At 40.8% G+C, this 22,256-nt stretch overlaps 1 protein-coding gene across 1 annotated transcript in view; it reads left to right on the forward strand.

The window, feature by feature from the left end:
* Positions 1-22,256, forward strand: part of LOC306697965 (transmembrane protein 132D) — a gene marked incomplete at both ends in the record, with an annotated part of 210,237 nt that overhangs the window by 82,959 nt on the left and 105,022 nt on the right. The window lies entirely within an intron of this gene.

Here is a 22,256-nt window from a genome sequence, read left to right on the forward strand (position 1 = left end):
AATACATGAAGAGGCAAAAAAGAAACCATTGCCACCAGCTTGGGCCATGTGTAGGACTTATACATATAGAATTATAACTGGATGTTTAACACCTTTGTTGGTTGAGCTGCTTGTTGGAAAAACAAAGGAATCACCAATGTCTCAAGTCTATTTTCTACCACCTTTTCTTCTCCCAGTAAAACCTCTCTATTCTAATCTTAACAGGACTTAACAAAACATATTCCAGTTGACACACGTACAAACACACACACACATACACACACACACACACACACACACACACACACACACACACAATGTGAGTCTTTCAAAGTAGTGTGTGGAATGTTGTTTGATCCCCTCCTTGTTCTTTGCTTCTGAAGGTATAGTCTCAATTCTGTTTTATATTCCAATCCCCCACCACATACACACACACACACACATACACACACACACGCCGTGCGTTTAAATGTGCCTGTACCTCAGGAACATGCAAATGGCACTCAGCCATGTTGAGTATACAGAAAAACAAAAGAATATATTTATGCATGTGTAAATGGTGGCTTCTCTACAAGAACATTGCCCAGAGCTCCTGGGCCTGCAGAACCATTTGTCTGCAGATATCTAAATCCCTTAGAGAAAGAGAGAAAAAAGAGGAAATTGTGAGATAAAAAAGAGTGGGGGCGCAACACGTAAGAGAGGAACAGAAAAGGGAAGCTAAAAAGTGAAAGCACTATCCATCTCCTTTATTTCTCCATCTATACTACATCTGTTACTCTTCCCTTCTCCCTTCGTCTTGTTATCACTTTGCCCACCTCATTTTTCCTAATTTATTTGTCTACTCTCGCTCACTCTCTCTCTCTCTTGCTCCACCATTTCTCCTAATTAGCGTTTATTATGTGTGCTGTACAGTCAGCTAATTAATTAAAGTAGTCATCTTGTGATTAGTTGCAGCACATCCTCGTGGAAGGACTCATCTTTATACCCATGGAACACGATCCACAAAGATATGTTACACACACACACACACACACACATACGGACACACATATAGACACTTGGAACATATCCTCACTGGCCCACGAACTGCGCTTTGAGGTCTGTGAAGACATAATTCACAGTCTTCTGTCTGAGACTTGATTGGACAAATGTGCTTGACTTTTAATGTTTCCTATTGTATTATCTTTCCTAAAAATCTGTTCAAATTGTTTGGAAGTTTCTCGCAATTTGAGACATTTAAGGGTCAATTCACCCAAAAGCCAGAAGCCCTATATTTTTCACTTCCAAGGGTGTCTATGCATGCACATAGTTTTGGTATGGTTCCGTTTACAGTGATATCTGTGGATTGTTTTACCCAAACAAGGGCGTATATGATTTAATTAAAAGCAACAGGACTGCTACTTAAAAGCCATTGATTTGAAATTATTCAGTTATCGTCTGTGTCCAAGATCAAGGATAAGTTTTTCAAATCAACATGGATGAGAAGTCCTTAAAGTGCCTCGAAAAAATGGACGTGGTTATATCGTTGATTCCATGAGAACTGGAAAACTCCATCTGCTGTTGAGGATTATGTGATATTGATTTGTCCACATGGAAATGTCTCCTAATCCACTTCAATCCATTATGGAATTAAATACATTACTTTTACTCCATGCTTTTTATTCCCTTTTATTCTTTTCCCCCCCTTGCAGTTGTGGTGAGTTGGGTTGAACTACGTGAAAAGTGACATCATCTTCTATATAAAGTGCTCAGCACACAAGTTATGATATTTAGGAAATAACTATCTGCAGATTACAAAATAAAAAGAAAAGATAAACGATAAATGTATGAAAGACCTTTGACAATTGGTGCCACTGTTCTGTGTAGCATTGGAAGTAGTCGTACATTTTATTTTTAGTTTCACCTCATGTATATTTCAGAGCAAACAACATTATGGGGAGTCACAACATTTCCAAATTAAAAGGGAAAACAGTAGGTAGTAAAAAATAAAGTCAGCTTGAGGCCAGTGAATTTGCTGCTTGGCTGATGCAAAGTCACTATGCTTGATCTGTGCCAGCATGAAGTGAAGGCCTGATATAATGAAAAGTTATTGCTTCAGGTCAGAGAGATCACACCAAAGAATGTAAAAATGGTTGAAGATAATGATTAGGTCTGATCTAAAATTGGCTTAACAGCGACCATCATGGCCATGATTTGCAATTACAGGACATTGATGAATGGTAAGACATAGAAGTAGCACATTTGTTATCAATAAAAAAGCAGAGCAATATCTAGCTATAGTCAGCTTACATTGGCCACCATAAGCGACCAGTAGCCAGACCAAATAAGGCTGCAGCAGAACAACAAAAATTGAATTTAGAAACAATGCAATTCAATGCTAATGAATTCCCCTTTTCATTTGGAAGAGTTAGATTAGGTTATTTCTTCTTTCAAAAGCTACATAGTCTCCCTTTCATTCCACATGTGCACAGACAGAGACACATCCCCGCAGATATGCAAACATACAGAACATTTTAGTCCATTTCAAAATTCTGAGTCTCACATTTAAAAATGAACTAATACGATATGTAGTATTCTGTTGCCACTTTTGTAAAACCAAGAACAGAAACTACTGAGCAGTGTGTGTAGATGTGTTTGTGTGTGTGTGTGTGTGTGTGTGTGTGTGTGTGTCTTTTATCAGACAAGAGATTAAGATATAAAGGAAGAGCGAGCGAGAGAAACAGAGAAGTGAGGGACAGAGAGACAGTAATGAGCACTCCAGTGGAGAGTGATAAGAGAGACAGAGGGAGAGTTGGACTGCATAATGAGTCCTCCAGCATGGGAGGTGGCATGTGGTAGGGATGGAGGGAAAGAGGGAGGGATGAACAGGACTATTCCAGTGGAGAATAGAGAAAGCAACTGAGGCAGATTGGATCACAGAGAATGGTCTGTAATGAGTTGTCCAGGGGACAGCTAGTAAGGTAGAAGACATGGAGGGACACAACATGATGCAAACTTCAATACTTTCAAAGGCATTGAAATGACTCAGAGACAAAAAAAAAGAAAAATGTAGGATAAGAGTAATAAAGTAATTCAATAATTACAAGCCACTTGTTTTTTTTGCCTTATTCTGGTCATGCTGTTTTGTTTGTATCTTGGGCTGTAATTACAGTGGGTTTCACAAAGCTACCCAGCTCGTCCTTTAGACCAAAACAAACTATTACTGTCAGCGTAAAATGCTTCACAGGCACCACAGAATATTGTTATTAACGATCCACTGATAGCAGCAGCCAGATGTTAAAGCTTAAATGAACAGTGAACAGAGTGAACAATTGCTGTGTTTATTAGGGAAACGCAATATCAAAAAGGTCACTGCTGTATATAATACTGCTGATTATTACTTATGTGTTTGTTTCATTAGCAGTATAAATAATAATAACCAACAGAAACTATTTGTATTTGAAAATCTCTGACTCATGACTCCTGGTGGTAATACATAAAAGAGACCCAGCACGCACTAATCTAGTGGCTTCTAAACTGTTTTTGTCTGAGAATGTTTGTATTAATTTTGCCTCTTTTTTTTGGATTTCGTTGCATTTTTTAACTTGGGAGTTGTAGAAACTGGACTTTTCAACAATTTGTCAGCACTTTTAGCTGTTTTGATTTTCCTGCTCTCTTATTAACTAGTTGTTAAAGAAACTAATGGCCTGCACTAAATCTCACCAGGATTCTCTAATTTTTCTAAAAAAACAAAAATGTATGCCATCAGAATAACTTTAAATATGTTATAACACTTTTTATCTTAATATTTAGGGGCTTTATTTAAACGTCTTGTTTAATAGCCACAGTGGTTGATTCATACTGAAGTCATATGTAATTTTACCAGTTTTACAAATTACAGATTCAGAAGTTTAGACCATTTAAAAAAGAAAAAGATCTCCAAAAGGTAACTCTTCAGAGTTTTGCTGTCGCTGTCAGGCTTAGGAGGTTTGCGAAAAGTTTTAGTTGCAATACACTGATTGTGTTGTTCTATAATGGCCTGCTATGTTAATATTTACGAGGAAAAACTGTAAGAAAAATGTCTGACTTCTCTAATAGTTTCCACTTTGTGCTCACATTGCAGTTGAGGCAAAGCTTTGGGGTTGTTTTTGAGTGTAAACAGGACAGACTTCCAGGACGCCTGTCAGTACTACGTATGTGTGACTGATGTGTGATTGACAGCAAACATGCATAGACACAAACTCACTTCCACACACAGCCCCACACTCTTCTTTTTCACATGCAATGTCAGTGTCAACAGATAGATGAAGCTGCCAGGATCCCAGTGGTGCTTTAAGAATTAAACAATAGGGTACGATGCCATAACCTGCTACGTGAGTGTGTGGATGTGTGTGTGTGTTTCTTCCCAGAAGCTGTCATAGTATGAGCAGTAGTGGGTGGCATGAGTCGAGACACGTCGCCAAAATATCTATAGATACTGATGGACTCCAAATGGTTAGGATAGGAGGAGAGAAAGCAAAACAACAATAAAAGAATTATACGCTATATGCATATGCATGCACGCACACACATTTTGAATATGTAGACATGCCAAATTACCCAGCCTCCTCTTCTCTCCTCCTCCACTCATAGAGGGAATCACAGAGGAAGTTGAGGAAGGAATTTAGAAGTAGTGGGATAAGCATGCTGATGGACAGAAAAGCAGCAGATAAAGTGGGATACACACAAACGCACACACACCCATATGCGCGTTTAGTCAGCCATCCTGCAGATGCACACGTGCAGCGAGCCAGACAGATAGACAGCTGTCCAGTCATCAGCTTCCCAGCCAACCCGTCAGTCAGTTTGTCAGCCATGCAGTCATCCAAACAAACAATCTATCCTTCCATCTCACCAGTCAACCAGGCAGTTATCTGACAAACCATCCGTTCAACCAGTTAGACACATAGTCAGAGATACAGGCAACCATGTTGGTAGATATTCCTACAGCCATAATCAAACAACCAGGAGACACAGAGGGTATAAAGGATTACAGGGATTTTGCAACAGAGACTTGAAAGGGATGAGAGTGACACCTATAGCGTTCAATGCGGAGTTACATAAGAGCCTCAGACAGATGAGAGATGGAAAGATGGAGGTAGGTGCTGTAGAGGAAGCACAAAGAGAGGGTGTTCGATAGAAACATGGGGAAGGAAGTGTGAGGAGGATGAGAGGAAAGAGTAGGCGTTGTTTATAGGGATTCAATGTAAGAAGTTGATGCCGATAGAAGTCAAGAAATCACAATAATTGCATACTAGAAAGACTAACTGTGATGCCTCATATTAGCTTTGAATGTAATTTGATATGCATTTATTCACCAAAGAGGGACTGTAGATTGTGTCCCCCTTCTCTTACACTGGGAGTCCAGCTGGTAAGGATCTCTTTACTCTTTTTAAGAGGATGGATTACAGCCACCAATGACTCTTCAGCCCGGTCTCATTCCCAGGGTGTCACGGCTTCCGATACTGACGCACAAGACAGTCTTCGGCATCTGAATGAGACGCACTGGGCTTTCTAAGTAACTCCAATGTAAACCCATCCATGGCAACATTAGTATCTCAGAGCAACTGCTCTGGAAGTCAGGTGATGTAGGATAACAAGCACCAAAGTCCATGTAGGGAGGAGGACTGGACCCAATGGATGGGTCAAACAATAACGGAACTTTTCTACAACTACTTCTCCCTGCTGTCTCTTTGCTGTACCTGTTTTTTGCTCTGCTATTCTTCTGCTGCTCTTTCTTGCTTTTCTCACTTCTCTTGCCACCTCCCCTCACCAGAAATCTCTGCTATTGACAGGGGACAGGGGAGGAGAAGAGGAGGATAAGACCAGGCTCTATCCATCATGGCAAAACGAGGGGGTGGTGAGGGGGAGTGAGTGAGTCTGCTGATTGAGGACCACTGACTGAAACAGACAGGAGATAGGTTGAGGCAGTTTGACATGCAGCTTGTGAACAGTAAAGGCTCTCTGGTGACTTATAGAGGTTCAGCTGTGGCTTTTTGGAAGTGATTTGTATATTTCTGGTGAATCATGCAGGGACCCATATTTGATCATTTCCTCTGAAAACAATTATTTCCTAAACTTTAACCAACTGTTGTTAAACTCACCCCGATCGTGGGTGGGTTGTGGCTCCTTCAGCAAGACGCCGATGTCTCATTGGTTATGATGGTTGAGCCACTGCCTTGCTTGGTAGCTCTGCCACCATCAGTGTGTGTGTGTGTGTGTGTGTGTGTGTGTGTGTGTGTGTGTGTGTGTGTGTGTGTGTGTGTGTGTGTGTGTGTGTGTGTGTGTGTGTGTGTGTGTGTGTGTGTGTGTGTGTGTGTGTGTAAATAAGTGAATGGCAAATTGTAAACTGCTTTGGATAAAAGCATTATGTAAATGCAGTCTATTTACTATTCTATGATCATAATCCTAAAGGCCAGTTCACAATATCAGTTTTCGCAATCATAATCTTTTTCTCCTTTAGTACAGTTTTACATCACTGTGGATGTTTTGTAATGCCGTCACTTCATTACGTTGACATTTTAAACTTTACATGAATTGCTTTCTAAAGTTAATATTTCCAAAGAAAGAGGCTACTCGTTGTGGTTGTGAGTGGCAAGCAGTCAGGAAAACGCAGAAAGCTGAGTATGAGGTTTTTATTCATTAAAATAGATATTATCCAAGTTCAATTTTGTTGCTATTTGGACTAGTTTTCTTTTGTCCAGCCAGTCAAACGTGAACTCACAGGGATAAAAGAGGACAGTTATAATTGGCAATTGGAACACCCTTGTTTTATTTATAGCACAGGTGATGTGGCCTCGGTCTAAACGTTTGTCTTGCTCTGGACATTTTTAGACCCTGGATCAAACGCTGACCGTGTTTCTTTGCCTTAAATACATGTTTCCCTCAACTTTATCCACTCAACAAAATTGCTGAGCAAATACTTCAGCGGCACTCTTTTTCACACTTATTTACCTCCAAACATCCCCACCTGGGAGATGCTCAGTACAACATTAGTCCTCTGCTACTTTGCAGCTGGCAGACCTGGTGCCTCAGCACCACAGTTAAGGAGAAGAGACTTGTTTGACTTAGTTTCACTCACTTTCCTCTGCACAGATTGTCCTCCGTAGAGTCATCAAGAGCATGTGACCCTCCGGCAAGCCGCTCAGTTCGCTCACCATTAGGCTTTCACCACCTCTATTTGTCATTTTGATGTTAACTCCATATTCCAGTGTAGATGAGTCAGCCATGGCAAATAAATTCAGAGTCCATTGAATGAGCTCCTTAAAGTCTACACTGGATGTTTTTGTTGAATGAGTTCCAAAGAGTTGACTCTCGAAGCGGAAACAAGCTTTCCGGCGGCGGCGGCGGCGACGCGTTGAATTAGTGGACTTAGCCAGGCCAGGAGGGAGGAGAGGAGAGAGGCGGAGCTGTTATCACACTGCAGCACCTGGACCAAAGACAGACAGGACGGGACAGAGACGTCTGTCAAACACACACACACACACACACACACACACACACACACACACACACACACACACACACACACACACACACACACACACACACACACACACACACACACACACACACACACACACACCAAGCAAAACCCAAGCAGTATAACACACACCAATACTGTGTGAATTGTTGATACATTTTTCTTCCGCTCTTAAAGGTCATTGTGGCTGTCCTGTCATATCCTTTTCTCTCTTAATTCATCTCTGTGTCACTTCTCCTCTCCCTGTCTTCTTCTGTCTTCCCTTCCCTATAATTTGTTTGTCATACAGCATGTTCCTCCTCCTAATGTGGTGCCTTGTCTTCTCTCTCTGAGTCTTGACGTCTTTCTCTTATGTCTGTGTCTATATTATTCATATAATGTGCTTTGGTATGCCAGCATTAAATAAGTATCTTTTCGGACCGGATGAACTTTTTTATTGTTACAAACCCACTGAGCCGAAGAACAAATTAGAGCCACTGTTCAGTGTGACACAAAGCACACCCACTGGGCCGAAGGGGCTGATTCGACAAAAATTGCAACAGGTACTTTGATGAAGGCTATTTTGCTTGGGTCGACATGATGACGGAACAGAGTTGTCTAAATATTATTATATTACTAAAGCACATTAAGACATATTAAAGCACAGCATTTATAGCAAATATAGCAAATGTATCAAACATAGCAAATGTAGCAAACATAACAAATGTAGCAAATGTATCAAACGTAGCAAATGTAGCAAATGTAGCAAATGTAGCAAACTCGCTGTTTACCGATCTCCTAGCTGGTGAGCACCGGCTGGTTAGCGTCACCTTAGCGTTCCTATTGGTGCTCTGAAGGCATGCAGTTCTTTGAAGATCTCCCTGGTGGGCAGTTCCTCTCAGGAAGTCCCCAGAGCAGTTTGCTCCAAAAACGCAGAACGATTTCAAATGACTCATGTTTAATGCAATAATTATGTCCTAAACGTACATGCAGCACCAACTAAAATGCAATTCTCGGTTAGCAGAGACGCCTGATATATTGAATAGAGTGTAGCAACACGGGGTTGACATATTTCATACAATTACAATTAAATTGGAAATGCACTTTTTATTTCAAATGCACTAAAAGCCTGAAACTTCCTTTTTGCCTTTGTAAATGGATTATAATTCTCACATATCAATTTACGCACATACAGTGACTTGAAAGTCTTTTTTGCTCCTAGTTGTGATCCCTCATTTCTCCATGTTGTTTTCCATCTCATTGTCATTCCTCGTGGCAATCTTTTTCTTTACCTCAAACTTCATGCTATTCTTCTGCCAGCCTCCACATTTTTAGATCCCTTCTCTCTTTCAACTGACTAAATTACACACAGGCAAACACACACACATGCATGCACTAAGAATTTCTAGTATAAAAGAAGCCATTATGAAAAGCACAATCCCGGCCACATGCCAGACAGTGCTGTGTGCGCGAGTGTGTGTGTGTGTGTGTGTGTGTTTGTGTATAAGTGCGTAAGCGTGGTTCTGCGTATTATGAGTGTTACTGAAGCACAGAAGAAGATGAAGCGTTTTAAAGTGTGCCTCTGCTGAGGTTTTTTAATTGCGATGACATTAATGGAACCCCGAGGTGCTGCATCTCTCCCGCAGCGGGTGACTGTTTTAACCTTTTAGCTCTGCTTAAGATTAGCAATACAACATTAGCATTCTAAAATGTCCGGCCCCTCTCACATTTTATCCGCTAAGTGTGTTTCTTGTGAAGGTTGAGAGTTTTCAGATAGAGCTGAAATAGTCTCACTGGCAATCTGTAATTTGTATGTCCCATTTGAACCTGTAAGATTGTCTGACTCTCTAATCAAGCCTCTACTTTGCTTGGCCAGCAACTACTAGCAGTAGTAAGTGCAGTAATGGAGTTACATATTTGTAAAACTACTGCTGTATTTAGGTCAATAACCAGCTTTGACTGTTTGCAAAACGTCCTTGTTGAGCAAGGACATTCTGACATTCAAGATCTGATTTTAAAAAGTACAAAATGATTTCTTTGTATGTGTATAGATGTGTGTGTCAAAGTGTCCTGACAGCTCACAGACCGACTGAGACCAAAACAACCTCACATATACCCTATGCTCCTTTATCCACTTCACCTGGTAATGTTGATGTTTGTGTGAATGTGTGAGTTGTCTGCTTGACAAATTGAAATGACGTGTACTGTTGTTCCATTCACTCCCAGAAACACACCTCAGACTCCGGTGACTGTCCTCTTATCGTTGAGTCTCTGCTCCCAGCTGTGATTGTTGATCAAACTTGTTGTTTGCCGGTTTTGTTGACATGTTTATTTGTTTGTTCTGTCGGCCTGCTGGTACCCTGGTGACCATCGTTGCATTGTTTGCTCCATGGAGCCATGGAGCCCAATGAGACCTGTGTTTTCTTGCTGTGCAAATGTATGTCTTGGTGTGTGTGTGCCCGTGGATGTCTGCGTACTGTATGTGTAAGTGCAAGCTAGCCAGTCAGAATAGAATAGTGTGTATGTGTGTGTGTGTGTGTGTGTGTGTGTGTGTGTGTTTGTCACACGTTTGTCTGGTAAGTTTTAGTGACAGATTGTTGTGAAAACCAATCTACGTTACAAAGAAAATAGGCAACAACTTTTTCGGGGAAATGTTGTTTTTGGCAATATTAACATATCTGTCAACATTTAATATAACTGCAATTATGTTATTACAAGTTCGTATAGCTTAATCCATTGTTACAAACATTAAGCCGGGCACAGCTGCTGTTCTGTACAGAAAGTAAGACTGTTGTGATTGAGCTGCATTTTCCATTAACACAAGCAAAGGTGTAAAGATCTCACAGATCAGAGGCTTTCTTCACATTCTGTTCTCGACCAGAGAAGGGGTGTTGGGTTTGTGCGTTGCCAGGAGCATCAGGAGAAATGAAAATTGTCTCTGGATCAGAGGATTAGAAGGAAAATTACATAAGTATCCACAAATTGGACTCATTTTTATGTTGTTGACTTCCACCTGGTTTCATTGTGGTTTCTTGTTTCCTTCTTATTTTCTTCTTTCTTCTCTCTTTTGGGTTTCATATATTGTGCCGAAAACATTTTTACTTATAAACCTTGAATACTGAAGCTTATTAGTAGGGCAGTTTTCCCGCTTTCTGTCAGAGCAGCAGCAGAATTGGGCTCCAATGGTCTTTGGCTATTGTTGCCGACCTGGTGAGGCCACATTCCGACTGTTCCACTTATTCCAGCCAAATACACCCACACTGCTTTTCACCACCAGTTTATCCCAGCAGGTTACCCTGAAGTGTTTCCAAATAACCTTAATCTAAGGCATTCTAACAAATAGAAACAATACAAGGGTATCAGCAGCACACTGACTGCCATCCCCCTCCTCTTGTTACAAAAAAGAAATCCAAATAGTCCTGATACTGGAAAACAACACAAACAAACAAACCAAATCAGATTAATCATGTAGCAATAAAGTACCAAGAAAATGTCAAGGGATTTCCTTTCATTCTGGTCAGATTTACCAAATGTAATGGTAAAAGTCTTCCTTTAGTGTTGCACTCTCTGCCTGCTGAAAGTGATCTGCGGTTGCTACACTGCTAATCTGGGACCTTAGCCCAGAGAACTAGCTCCGAGCTACTACCACAGCCAACAACCCACCACCATTGTCTGCATCTTTGTTTACAGAGAAATATGTCGTTCTAATTCCATGTGTGGTGGGAAGTAGAGTGGGCGGGTTTGATTCCATGTGTGAGGGTTTTCATTTGAAAGGGATCCAGTAACCAAACATCAAGCTGTGCAGATTACATTATCGGCGTCCTGCTTAGAAATGTGTACAGAGGTAGCAGTTGTAAAAGTCCCACGCTTTGCTGCATGCATGCTGGACAGCTACACATTGGCTTCATCCAATGCGAGGTAAGATTGAGACTACAAAGAGAGGGTCGGTAACAGGTTGGTGTTTGGTAATACGATAAGTGCTTTGTGTGACAGCTGTGAAACATCCTAGAAAGAATGACTACCTGCACTAATGTAGGACTGACAAAGTGTGATGACTCAGACTTTTATGAAGGTACGTCAAGAGTAATCATTTATTTACACTTATGCAGCCCATTCACAGCTTTATGTCCATGACTTGTTGATCTGCCCCTGTTGATTTTTCGTTTTCATGGCAGCGCCCCAAAGTCACATTTCATTTCGAAGTGAATCAGCAAAGTTTTTAACTTGTGCATTAATACTCATTTTGCAATGGTTTCTCTAAAACCTTCAATATACAATATTTTTGGAGGTTGTCCCTAACAGACTTCACCTGAGATATGCGCTTTATTACTGTAGATCTTCGCCTTCATCTACATATCTCTCCATCCATCCATTTATTCATTCATTTATCCATTTTCTTCTCCGGTAAAAGTCGTGGGAGGCCGGTGACCAATACCACAATGCACTGGGTGAATAGGATTCCAGTCTATCACAGAGCTAACACACCTAGACAATGATTCTGAGTCATCTAACTCCCATGTCTTTGTGGAAAGAAACCAGAGCACATGGAGGAAATCTATACATGTGTGGGCCAACAGATGCCAATTCCACTCATAATGACCGCAGGGAAATCTGAAATCTCAGCATACCTCAACACCATTCACTGAGTTCACTCTGCATTCACAACCTTTTTAACAAGTTTGACAGAAACATATGTGACTTGTTGTCAGCCCTCAACCTGACTGGCAGTTCATGCAGTATAATCTGGTCAAATTGTCACAGAATACATAAGGAATACATATTTCAACGCTTCACTGTAACTCTAATTAAGTTATAACTTTAGGCATGGTCAGTGGTTTTTATCTTACTCCTCCACAGCTGTGTTTGACAGCTGCCTTGGGACAATTTTCAGGAGTTACTCTACTTAAGCTGCATTAGCTTCCACAACTTTCACAGGACAGCAAACCATCATCTTAATTGTCATACTCCTCACCATCATTACACCCACGACTCTCTTTGCATACTACTGTGTCCTGGGCCATGCAGCTCACATGGTGCATACAACATGATGACTATGGAGCTGATATTATACATTGGAATTAAGGAATGAGTTCTGAAGTCTGAAGTCTCAACAGCTGGCTAGATGATTGTCATTTTTACTGACGATCATCCAGGACAAACTCCAGCAGATTATGGTCTTTAGTACCATGCAGGACAGATGTAGGATGGATGCATGTGTAGGGGCTTCTATAATGGCTACTCCTGCAGGGCTGGTGGTGCAGAGGCCTGTTCAGTGGTGCAAAACAAAGACCAGGTCTGGAGCAGAAGGCAACTGATGGCCTTTTCTTCACTCATTCATAATTAACACACAACAGGGGCCAACATATGTGAACATAGGCATGTAGAAGTCCCCATACATACATTGACCAAAGAGGCATGCAGTGTAATGGAATTCACATGTCTACTTCATGTACCGTACGCTGAATCAAACAAACACAAACAGACACTCGCACACACATCACTGTTTTCCAGCAGCTTTCATCATCATTACAATCGTCATTTAGCAGTGGACTTATATAACTGGGGAGCCAGCTGCTCAGGGAGCAAGAGTGTCTGTGGAGAGGGACAGCAGTTGCATTGTGTGTGTGTGTGTGTGTGTGTGGTCAAGTGGGTGGGTGGTTGGGGGTTGCTCGTTCACTCTTAATTAGAAAAGCAAAATTGTGTTTTCATCAAAGGCAAAATCAGAAATGCAAACTGAAAATATAATTTTGCAAATCAAATTGTAAACCTTTATATAGGTGTCACTTACAGTGGTTAAGTTTGATCACAGTCTGCAGTGAATAGCTGAAATAATGAGATTTTGACAATACAGCTTACTTGAGTGATGCCTTGCAGGGAGAAAAAAAGAAAAGCAAAACGAGTCTGGATGAGAGAATGTTTGGGGAGACAGGGTCAACGTGGGTTGGCTATTCTTCAGTGAGAACTGGAGGTGATATTTTAACTGTCAGTTGTAATATCTGTCAACAGTAGTATGCTATCATTAGCCTCAAGTGCTAGAATGTTTACCATTGCATGGCAACACCATTAGCTCGGCCGAACTTCGATACCAACCAAGGACCCAGACCAGATTTCTCCTCTGAGTGAGTGAATCGGGGATAATTCAGCCCTGAAGTCATGTCTTTTGAGCATACTAAAGCCTGTTTCCATTAAACTTTTGCTTTCATCGGTACAACCATTCTTACACATATGTTATACGATATTGCAACTTATTTGGCAACCATTGCCATCTTAAAGGAGAGCGATTTCTGATCTGATGGCACTAGTGGGCTGAACCATATGAGCATTTCATACCTCTATGGTTTGTCTTGGTTTAGTTGCAACTACTATGCTTGGGAGAGAGTGATGTCATGGTTAAAAGAAAACAATGTGGGACAAACTGTGGTCTCCTGTGTCAACTCCACCTGCTTTTATGCTACATGACCTTCTCCCTAAGAATCTTTGTGGCGTCATGCTATTCGGCCTTTGTTCCACACTGACGAGAGTTATAATTCACATGTCCGCTAGCTGTCCTTGCTAGGTGAACGTAAACAGGTCTGTAATAAGGCATTTTAACACACAACAAAAGCTGTTTTTTTGAGGACAGTCTCAACCAAGGTGATGGAATAAAAAAGTAGTGTATTTTGAATGCCAACCGTCAGTTATGGTAAGTGCAGCTGCTATAGAAAGAGGCCTCAGGGAAGTTTTTTGTATGATACTCTGTTTGTGTTCGAGGAGAAAATGGGCGTGATGGAGAATGTTTTACTGGAAGAAAGAAATATGAGAGGGAAAGACAGCTTTATAGAAGATGGAGATAAAAAGCCAATGTAAAAGTAGGCAGAAGGACAAAAAATGAAAGACAGGATAAAATAACAACAAAGGCAGTGAATAAAAGGGGGAGAAGCATCCAAAGTAAAATAACAGAAGAAAAGATTCTGGGTAGACAGATACAACAGATGTTCTCACAGTGAGACACATTTGACCTGTGACCAACATAACGGGGCTCTTTTACATCCTTCTTTCAAATGTCTAACAACAGTTTGTAATGGCTTTCCAAATTTACAGCTTCCCATCTGTCTCACAATATCTTAGAAAACATCCCCACCTGTTCTTTTTAACAATTTGAAACCTTTGCCTTCGAGTCTGTCCATCACTCCATCTTCAAAAAATACATACACTCAAGGTCTTAGTGAAGTAAATCGCCATAATTGCAAGATGTTTTAAGTATTACAAAAAGTCTTTGAAAAGAAAAAGACATCTGAACCCATGAGGCAACACATCAGCAATGTGAACACAACAATCTATCATAAAACTATTAATATATGCTTTTCTTCATACAGCTGTATATACCTTTTATCATCCGTAGTTGTATCTGTTTTGAAGCGTTCACATCGTGAACTTAATATCTAAAGAGACTTTAACATTTTGTAAAGTAAGTGATTCCAACAGGATTAACCTTTCATAACATTTCTCTGGCGAGCCAAGGATTATGCATCACAGGTTGAGAACGTCTTGTCATAGCACCAACTTTGCAACTTGTTAAGACCGTGTTACAAAAAGAAACCCGTTCTCGACTTTTCAATTTGTTGACAGCTTGTCACTTGTAGGGAAAGTAACCCTGTCTCTTCTCAGTGTTACGATCACAACAACAGATTGTTTTGCCTCTGCCTCTCAAAAAGCAGGAGAAGTACAAAACCAGATTTTAATGATTTGACAGTTGACGCATTTAAATGCCGCTCATGTCCAATGACGGCAGCTTCTCCAGAATGTGTTGAGAAAATATGCAGGTGTTTTTTTTGCTGTTGAACATCTGTCTGCACTTCTAATAACTCGCTGCCATTTTCCTTATCGTTGCTAGTGCTGTTTCTTAAAGTCATGAATTATCAACGATGGTCACGGTTTACCCAACAGCAATCTTGGCCCACCTTTTTAAAAGATGAATATTTTTCATTAGAAATAATATTTTCCTTATTGTTATCCCATTATGGAATGTTGCCTCCTCTGAGCCGAATATCAGGATTCAACAATCATCCTAACGTACAGATATTGACGGCAAACTTTGGCTTCTACACCAGCAGGAATCATCTAGAAAGGTTTGCTCTCTGAGTCTTGTACCTTCAGATGACAGTTTAAATGTGTTGTACTGTCAGAATTTGGCCCAACACTGTCATACTTACACTTAAGACACCTGCTGGTTCAGTTTGGATGCAGGATAAGCTGCACTTCTACAGTGCCTCTTACAGTATCCTTCCAACCTGTCTTTCCCTTAGACATCTGTTCCAACAACAACTTCAGACAAACAATATGTCTTCTTTTACTTTTGTCTCTCAGACACATCTGCTGCTGTACATGCAGCAACGTGTTCTGACACATAGCGTATGGCGGGTCTGCTCTTTTGTTTTGAGAAGAATGCCTTTTTGAGTTTACATCTGTTTCAGGCATTTTGCCACATTTTTCCACTTTCATCCAGAGCGACTTGGCAATGAATGAAACTGTAGAATAAGGTTCAATTTCTTGAGTGCAAAGCTCAGAGCTATGGATCACTGTGAACCGCAAATAATGGACCGAACAGGAAAAAGGATTGTTTAGGAGAACTAGTTGTATTTGTATAACTGCATTGCCATTATAGGTCTCTTATAGTTTGAACTTGGTAGTTGGAGAGAAGTGAGGTTAAAAAACATCTTACAAATTGAGTGCTTGAACTCTTGACTCTGGGCACTTAATGCCTGTGTGTTTGACTCCTTCTGAATACTTTAGGAGGACATTGGTAGATTTGCTTTTCAGGAACTCAAGACTTTATCTCCATCGTGACTGTTCAGACTTCTTCTGTTCTAGTTTTGGGCAATAGAAATACAAACATGGTTCTGCAAAAATGTGAACCTAACGTTCCTCATTTACTTTAGTTTAATGACACTCTTATGTGTAAGTGGTGGAAATGAGGTAAAAGAGTAAACAAACAAACAGACGTTTGGTAACGTGAAGGTGAAGTAGCAGCAACATCCTTCTTGAGATTTCAGGAAATTTGATCTTAATTTTATGAATTAGGGGCAAACGCATGCCACTGGTATGAAAAAGAGGTCACAAATGATATGTGCTTTGTGAAGCTTGAGAGCTGCCTTTGAAAAAGCACAAACCTCCTTCTTGTATCTGTTTTGATTGATCTCTATAAATACATAGTCACAACAGATAAAAGAAGGTTTGTGAACTCTTTTTATAGAGATCAATCAAGGCCCTAGTTTCGCTTGGAGCGTTCTAGTTTCACCATACTTGAAAATAGTTTTGTCCAGTCAATCTCCTATTGTGTGCCTAAATGGTCAGCCTGCTGTCATTTCAGTTCCTCAGCTGTGATGCTGAAAGATCAACTGGTTCTAAAGACGGTGACCATTAAGGTCTAGGTGTGGATTCAACGGTCTATCTCTGGGCTTCCTCTCCCTTTCTTTCCCGATCCCCCTTTACCTCTTTACCTGTCACTCACTCACCCCCCCCCTCTCTCTCTACTTCCTCTCATCTTCCTCTCTCTCCCCCTCTCCATCTCTCTCTCTCTCTCTACTTCCTCTCTCTCCCCCTTTCTCTCTGTCTACTTCCTCTCATCTTCCTCTCTCTCCCCATCTCCATCTCTCTCTCTCTCTCTCTCTCTCTCTCTGCTGAGTGTAAATCTTTTCTTCTTTCAAGGAAACCAGAGTTATCACTAACACTGCAGTGATTTACTCACACACACAGTCATACATGTAACTCACAGGTCTGCATGACCTTGTGTCAGTGCTGATAGGGCTCCTGTGTAACAGAGCGATAGCGTGTGGGTGTGTAATGGTGATTATGATTAGATGTACTCTACGTGTAAACCAGAGGCAGATACAACATATATTTAGACTTCATCTCATGACTAGAGTAGTAGTACTTTTTTTGTTTCCTTGCTTTTTTGGAAAGGGAATTAATTGGACTTAACTGATTTTCCCTTTTTGCAGAACAATCCTTTATTCTTTTTCTTGCACATATTGCTTTCTTTCCTGGGTCACTATTCCTGTAGATAAAGGCTATAAATATGCAGAGCTTCATTCACATTCATCTCGTTCCTCTTCTCCATTCAACTGTTCTCTCACTTTTGTCAACTTTAGTTTTTTTTCATGGTAAATAAGGTAAATAAACATTTTTGGCTAACTGTCTATTTGGTAAACACATTTTACTTGAATTGATTCCACAATTTTGACTTATTTATGTAGCGTCTCTTACCGGAATCATCCAGCAGCTAAAAATCTGAATTTTTAAAGTACGTCTCAGAGAAAAAGCCCAAATGCAGTAGATGTACAATCTGCAAAAGTGAGGTAAAGAGACCCCCTTGGGCATGAAATGAAATGACTCCCAAAATAAAATAAAAATAAAAAGAGACTTCATCACAATGACAGAAGAATTTAAACGTACAATTGTGGTTTAAAAGGAGCAAAGGCACACTTTATTGCAGTGTAGCTTTTTGGCATATTGCCTTTTCCCTCTGCATACTCTTTATTTTTCCACTTGGAAAACAAGTGTTGAAGTGCCTATAAACAAGGCACTGCTCCAGAAAAAAAAAAGAAAAAAAATCAATGTTAATGCTCTGTGAGCTACCTCATGGCCAACAGGAGCAGACTGTAGCTGTGAATGTGTGTAATGTATGAGTGTCATCACGGGAACGAGGGAGGAATAGATGGCCAGTTAATGTTCCTGCTGTAAATAAAGTTTTAAGTGTATTACACTGAAATTCTTGCTTTGACAACATCATAGATTTATAATATAGTTAAGCCACTTTTTGATTCCAGAAGGAAATAAGATGGCGAAAACTGACAGCTATTGTAAAGCTATTTTTTTTCATCAGCAAGATACTGTACAATTTACAGTATCTCTACTGTATCAAAAGAATAAGCTTACCATCATTTACTGTAATAATTAAAACATTACAGTATTTTACTGGCAGCAGTTTCATCAGCAAGATACTGTACACCAGGGGTCACTAATGGGAGGACCGCGGTCCGGATCTGGACCCAGACGCCGTTGTATCTGGATAATTGAGAATTATTACATTTTTATGGAGCTCTTATATTGTAACCGGCACAGCTTTTTCAGCCTTTACGGCACAAGTTTCCTGACTCGAGTGAGTGATTTACACACACAGGGCTGAGACGAGGAAAAGAGAACGAAGAGCAGGAGAATAATACGTGAGTCAGAAGTTATTTCACGTGACGTTCTCCAAAGAGAAACGTGGTCAAAGACACCAGAGGGACCAGAGTCTTTAACCAAGAATGGACAGACTCGTATAGGTGAATTCTTCACACAGGCAGTTTAAAACCAGGATGTCTCATATGTTCAGAGGCCGTGGCGATTATTAAAAGCATTAATGTGAAGCGCCGTTACGAGACAAAGCATAACTCTTTTTATAGAGTTAGGTCACTCTTAGAATGTCATTGTAATTGTACATCACAACTTGTTATGTCTTGAGGTTTATCACACAGAATGTGTTGCAGATCAGAACAGAATCATTGACCTGAAGCATAAAACAAATGTTGATAAATACAGAGGGAAGTGAGAGAGAGAGAGAGAGAGAGAGAGAGAGAGAGAGAGGGAGAGAGAGAGAGAGAGAGGACAGGGAGAAGTTTTGCTTGTCTTTCTGCATTACCTAAAAAAAAACAGACAGATAGAGAAAGAAAGACACACAGACACTTGTCAGTCTTTGTTGCTGTACACAGATCTGACAGAAGCAGCTTAGGGACGCAGCCTTGTCCATCATTCTGCTTGTTGACAGACATGCACACACACAGACACAAGCACACAGCAGTCCTGACGGATGCAACATGGGAAAACAGTGTTGCTGTATTTTCATACATATGTGAGTGTCTGTGTGTGTGTGTGGAAACTGACTGATTGGGAGAGGCATACAACAATGAGATGGTGATTCTAGTTCCGTTGACTGAAACAATATACACTAGTTAAATGACAGCTATTTTCAGACTTTAGGCAAGAGCAGGGTAATAAGTCACTTCTCTTGTTAGCATTTGCAGTCAATAAGTTATAAAACCCAAAGAAAGATTATATACTATACAGTACATTCTGTTTTTTCAAAATGTCCTCAAATACTTACAACTAAATAGGTCATTTTTTATTGTGTTCTTACAAACTTGACTATCTAGTATAGAAAGATTGTTGCCATGATTAAAGCACCATTGCCTTGGCCACACTTTCATATACATGTTTGACATATGCCCTATAAAAAGCAACATCATTTGAAATTCAACATTCACTCTTCTTCTAGCCCCCTGAGGGAACTATCTGGCTTCTATGCTCCGCCATGTTCACCAGCTAGCACGCGGTTTGGTGCAGGGCAAGTGGGCGCACAGTGGGTTTATCAGAGCTCTTTTGCTGAAAACAACCGCCTGCTGAGGCTAGAAGTGAGGTCAAAGAGAGCATTCCGAGCTAACTTGAACAGTAAAGTGGCATGCTGTGAGTGCACAGTGCTACATAACTTGCCCACTACGTGACACGCCCTTGAAACGATCGCAGTTTGGTTAGGTTTAGGTGCCGAAACTGCATGGTTAGGTTTACGTGTCATGTAGTTAAGAGAGTGTGTCTCGTAGCAAAGTGGGTCTGTCGTGTAGCCTGCGAGACTGCTGATAGACCCTTCTCAAACAATTAGCTGAAAGACTCTTAAAATGGTCCACGGACCGGAGGGAAGCTGCAGAGTCAAGTGATGATTCTCTTGAGGTTCATTGCAACGACCAACTCCTGTCACATTCAGCACAGGAGGTCACCTGTCAGTAAAAGGCAAGGTGTATAAAGCGTTTGATGAAACTACAAATGTTGTACTGTGACAGTCTCATATTTGCTATTCTTTCGTCAACCCTGATCTGATTTAAACACCCTACAATTCCTCACAGACAATAGGTATTTTTCTGCCTGTTTTGACAGATGTGTTGCAGTGTTTGGTTGTCACCCTTCAGATAACATGTCAGTTGTAATCATTGTCAGTCAGTCTCAAAATGTTCACTGACAGGCCTCTACTTTCTGTAATAGTGGTGGCTTTGGGCGAATGTTGCAATTTTACGCCTGCCACAGTTTTGGCCTGGTCCAGTTGTAGGACCGCATCTCTAAATGTGTTGTGTATGAATCTTTAGATTGTATTTGCTGCTAAAGAAAGTGCATCATTTGATATCACATGCTCTCTCAAAGAAGTGCTGGAGAGGTTGTATTCATTGTATGAGTATGTTTTATTTTTGATTTGTGTTTTCCACAAGCGTCTTTCTCGAGTGAATGTTTCCCAGCCGCTGTTCAGGCAAACGTCTCTGTTCTCCATTCCTGTCAGTCTGTCATTCACATTCTATCTTCTGTATTTTGTTATTCTCCTAACTCGCTTTGCTTTATGAACTTTCTTAGCCACCGTCTGGGTAAAGTAGATTTCCTTTGAAGTGGATTATCTTAAACTCTGGGTTGGTTGAGGAGGACATAGTGAATGGGAGACAGAGGGAGGAGAAGGTGAGGTAGTGAGATAGAGGAGACAGAAGGAGAGAAGGATACAGAGAAAGAAACACAGGAAGCAGAACAATTTCTAGGTTTTTTTATATTATAATGTAACAGTCAGCTGTTGAATTATAAAAGAGGGGGACCGCCCATTATTTTTATGCTGAGTTGCTTCACACACACACACTAACGGTATTTTTCTTGGGAACATGAGCACCCACAAAACTTTTACAACTTCTCACTTCCTTTTCCCTTGTCTTTCCTAACCGTAGCACATAAACAACACACAATTGATCAACCAGGGAAAATGTTCCCCTCCTTTAAAATAAACCAAGACACAATTGTTCAGAGTCAAAGTTTTCACAAGAGGGTCGTTCCCTTTGCCAAAAAGCATCTTGTTTACACACACAGGTGCATCTATACATACACACTCAGAAACGTATGCACAGAAAGCACGTCGAGGGACGGGCATGGCATATTTGCTGGCAGTTTTTTGGCAAGACATGAAGCGAGACAAACACAAGAAAGTATTAATGAGAAAGGAGACAAAAGAGGATTTTCTTCCCTTCTGTGTGGAGGAAAAAGTTTAGTCTGTGTTGGTATTTGTTGTTTGCCAAAGACTATCGTAAGTGTGTTAATAAGAAAAGCAGTAAACAAGCTTCCGTGCATTTGCGCGCATGCCTATGGAGTGTGTTAATAAACTGAGGGAGGGTCTTGTCAAAGTGGTAAATAGAACACAACACACCGGGACGGATTAGAGAAAGAGAGGGGGAAAGAGGGAGACAAAGAAAATAAAGAGATTAACCATAGGATGCCTTGAGATTGAAGGGTAGAGGAGGTGCAGAGGGGGGGATGAAGGAAGGTATAGGGAAGGAAGAGAGGGAGGAAGGCAGGGAAGGAAATCACAGAGGGATGGATGAAAGGCAGAAGAAAAGCTTTAGGAGGACGTGAGGAAGAGATGAAAGAGGAGACCTGGTAAAATAAAGGAGAGAGTGGCGAGGGAATGGTGAGGTAGGAGGAATAGAAACAAGGAGGACATCTGGACGGGAAGGATAGAGAAGATGGGTAAGAAGGGAAGGGGTATGGCGTCTAACAGAAAGCCGAAACAAATATGGAAGTGTAGCGAGAGTAGGAGTCAAGAGAAATGGAGGAAGAAATCATCCAGTTTAATGGAAAAGCTGGATTTAAAAAAAAAGGGGCCCCGATGAATGTTCTTAATCTAATTGAATAGAGAATAAAGTCAACTGGAGAAGGGAGAGGATTAGGGATGGCAAAACGTGAGGGACAGTTAGGAGGTTTG

This window comes from Pholis gunnellus, assembly GCF_910591455.1.
Source record: "Pholis gunnellus genome assembly, chromosome: 6".
In the NCBI taxonomy this organism is placed as follows: Eukaryota; Metazoa; Chordata; class Actinopteri; order Perciformes; family Pholidae; genus Pholis; species Pholis gunnellus.